Raw genomic sequence first — 4,243 nt, forward strand, 5'->3', positions numbered from 1 at the left:
CTGTGTTTTATCTTGTTTTCCCTTATGACCAGCTACTCTTAAAAATAAAAATTGATACCTCTGCATTAGTGTTCCTTTATGGTTTATTAGACAGTATTAGCCCACATATCAGTTTATTTGGTGCTTGGAACAACTTGCAAATTATGATTATCCCCATTTTTCAGGTGAGAAGTCAGAGGTTCAAAGAGGTTTTGTAATTTGTCCAAGATCACACAGCTAATAAATGGCAAAGCCTAAAAACTAAAATTCAGGTCTTTGGGTAGAAAATACTACTCTCTCTACGTTGGAAAGAACCTTAGTGATATTTATTTATTTATTTATTTATATTTATTTATTGGCTGCGTTGGGTCTTCCTTGCTGTGCACAGGCTTTCTCTAGTCGCGGCGAGCGGGGACTGCTCTTCGTTGCAGTGAGAGGGCTTCTCAGTGCGATGGTTTCTCTTGTTGTGGAGCACAGGCTCCACAAGCATAGGCTTCGGTAGTTATGGCATGCGGGCTTCAGTAGTTGTGGCTCGCGGGCTCTAGAGCGCAGGCTCAGTAGATGTGGCACACAGGCCTAGTTGCTCTGCAGCATGTGGGATCTTCCCAGACCAGGGCTCGAACCCGTGTCCCCTGCATTGGCAGGAGGATTCTTAACCACTACGCCACCAGGGAAGCCCCTTAGTGATATTTAACTCTGATCCCAAATGAGAAACTGTAGCTCAAAGAGACTAAATGGCCTTCCCCAGGTCATCTGTCTGGCAGGCTCGTTTACAGCAAAGACAAAACTTTCAGTCTCCACTCTTCGCCCTCTACCGTAAGGATCTGCCATGTTCAAAATCACCTATATACCCAGAGGTAGAGAAAGGACTTGAATCATTAATCATTTAGTGATTAGGTTGAATAACCTGAGAGATATGGGTCACATTCTCTTATTACAAATCTCCAAGGGACCCTCCAAACATCTCAGTTCTACTAAAATATTGTACTAAGCATGCTTTAAAAAAGTGGGCTGAGGGACTTCCCTGGTGGTCCAGTGGCTAAGACTCCATGCTCCCAATGCAGGGGACCTGGGTTCGATCGCTGGTCAGGGAACCAGATCCCACATGCCGCAGCTAAGTGTTCGCATGCCACAACGAAGATCCTGCACACGGCAATGAAGATCTCACGTGCCACAACTAAGACCTGGTGCAGCCTAAATAAATAAATAAATATATATATATATATTATATATATATATAATATATATATATATATAAATGTGTGCTGAAATCATCTTGAAATCATCATATATATTATATATATATATATATATATATATATATATATATATATAAATGTGTGCTGAAATGTGTGCTGAAATCATCTTGGGACTGCACTGTGATATTCCCATGATGCTCAAATAGTATGTATTTTTCTGGGTTTTGGACAATGAAATTGATGTTACAGGGATTTTGTGACCTCTCTGCCTGATGTCACAATAGATATGGTCTGTGAGAGTAAAATCTATGGATGTTCAGAAGAGGAGAGACTTAAATAAACTTCTTTGATAGAAGTACAGTGAGGGACTTCCCTAGTGGCGCAGTGCTTAAGAATCCGCCTGCCAATGCAGTGGACACAGGTTCCAGCCCTGGTCAGGGAAGATTCCACATGCCGCAGAGCAACTAAGCCCATGTGCCACAGCTGCTGAGCCCACGTGCCACATCTACTGAAGCCCGCGTGCCAAGAGCCCGTGTTCTCAACAAGAGAAGCCACCACAATGAGAAGCCCGCACACCGCAAGGAAGAGTAGCCCTGTTCACCGCAACTAGAGAAAGCCCACGCACAGCAACAAAGTCCAACGCAGGCAAAAATAAATAAATAAATATTTTAAAATTAAATAAAAATAAACATTATGTATCAATAAATGTAGCCAAAATTCGGTTAACTCTCTTCACTGTTTGAAAAAATAAATAAACAAGTAAATAAATAAATAAAACGGCATCTTCTTTAATGACAACACCCAGAATGTTGCAGGCTAAAAAAGCTCTAATTTCACATTTGTTCAAGCATTGATTTGATGTTGCCAATATGACTCCAATCTTGGATAAAATATGCAAACAACATAATTTTATTTCCTCATTTATCAAAACTGATTAGGGAAAAATTAATTAATGAGGGAACCAATAAGATGTTACAAGCTGTTCAAAGAATTCCCAAAACTGCATGTATACAAGACTATCAAGAATGATAAAGATGTGGAATCTAAAATATGACACACATGAACTTATCTGTGAAACAGAAACAGACTCCCAGACATAGAAAACAGACTGTAGTTGCCAAGGGGGAGGGGTAGTGGGGGAAGGATGGAGTAGGAGTTTGGGATAAGCAGAAGCAAACTATTACATAGAGAATGGATAAACAACAAGGTCCTACTGTATAGCACAGGGAACTATACTCATTATCCTGTGATAAAGCATAATGGAAAAGAATATGAAAAAGAATGTATATATGTGTATAACCAAATCACTTTGTTGTACAGCAGAAATTAACATAATGTTGTATATCAACTATACTTCAATAAAATAACAATTTTTTAAAGAATGATAAAGTAAGTTTCATTAATAGGTGAAAAACAACAACAACAGGCACCAACTGCAGGGGTCCCTCCTAATCCTTAGCAACAAAAACCTGATTGTACGGTTGGGGTGTTATAAGGGCTGTATAGTCAAAGAGGGACTGGTCTGACTTGAGATTTCTTTAATCTAGCTTCCCATTCTTGGTAGGATTGGGAAAGGCAGCATTATTTTTAAAAATCATTTAAGAATTCCACAAAAATAAAGACTATACTTTCAGGGATCATTTCTATAGTTTGTTACTAGAGAAGTTTCGGAAACCATAACTCAAAAAGAGTCATGTACCACAATGTTCATTGCAGCTCTGTTTACAATAGCCAGGACATGGAAGCAACCTAAGTGTCCATTGACAGATGAATGGATAAAGAAGATGTGGCACATATATACAATGGAATATTACTCAGCCATAAAAATAAATGAAATAGAATTATTTGTAGTGAGGTGGATGGACCTAGAGTCTGTCCTACAGAGTGAAGTAAGTCAGAGAGAGAGAAACAAATACCATATGCTAACACATATATATGGAATCTAAAAAAAAAAATGGTCATGAAGAACCTGGGGCAAGACAGGAATAAAGACGCAGACCTACTAGAGAATGGACTTGAGGACATGGGGAGGGGGAAGGGTAAGCTAGGACAAAGTGAGAGAGTGGCATGGACATATATACACTACCAAACGTAAGGTAGATAGCTAGTGGGAAGCAGCCGCATAGCACAGGGAGATCAGCTTGGTGCTTTGTGACCACCTAGAGGGGTGGAATAGGGAGGATGGGAGGGAGGGAGATGCAAGAGGGAAGAGATAGGGGGATATATGTATATGTATAACTGATTCAGATTGTTATAAAGCAGAAACTAACACACCATTGTAAAGCAATTATACTCCAATAAAGATGTTAAAAAAAAAAAGTCTGTGAGGAAGTAGAGGTGAGCTACAACCTTGGGTAAGAGTCTCACTGTTCTATGTATATAAAGAAGTTAGAATGAACTACAGTGTAGTACATTAATTATAGCTATCTAAGGTATTCTGATATTTAAAATATTTTCATTTTAATAAAAGGAGAATATTGAAGGTTATTTAAAAAAAAAGAATTCCACAAAAATAAAACTCAACCTTGACACCCCATATCCAGTCTGTCAGGAAATCCCATTGATGATCAAAATGTATTCAGGATCTGACCACTTCTCACCACTGCTATGACCCTGGTCAGAGCCACTATCATCTCCCACCCACATGTTGCTATAGCTTGGTCTCCCTGCTTCTACCCAAATCTTCCTGGAGTCTTCTCAACTCAGAGCAGCCAGAGGGTCCTTTTAAATCAGGAGACAGATTGTCTCACCTCTCTGCTCAGAACCCTTTCCTGATTTCCGTATCAGTCAGAGTAAAAGCCAAATCCTGGCAATGACCTCCAAGGGCTCACATGATCTGCACGGACCCCAGCTTGTCAACTCTCTGGCCTCTTCCCCCACTTCTCTCTCCCTCACTCTCTCTGCTCCACTGGCCTCCTTCCTAAGCCTCAGACACACCAAACAGTTCCCTCTTAGGGCCTTCATTCTGTTCCTTTTACCTGAAATGCTCTTCCCCCAGGTAGACCATTAGCTAGCTCCTTCACTTCCTTCAAGACTTTGCTTAATTTTTACTTTAATGAGGCCAA

The 4,243-nt window shown here is 40.0% G+C and overlaps 1 pseudogene; it reads left to right on the forward strand.

The window, feature by feature from the left end:
* Positions 1–2,796: 2,796 nt before the first annotated feature.
* LOC136135767 (small nucleolar RNA U3) lies at positions 2,797–2,870 on the forward strand (annotated as a pseudogene).
* The last annotated feature ends 1,373 nt before the right edge of the window (positions 2,871–4,243 follow it).

This window comes from Phocoena phocoena, chromosome 15, assembly GCF_963924675.1.
Source record: "Phocoena phocoena chromosome 15, mPhoPho1.1, whole genome shotgun sequence".
NCBI classification, from domain to species: domain Eukaryota; kingdom Metazoa; phylum Chordata; class Mammalia; order Artiodactyla; family Phocoenidae; genus Phocoena; species Phocoena phocoena.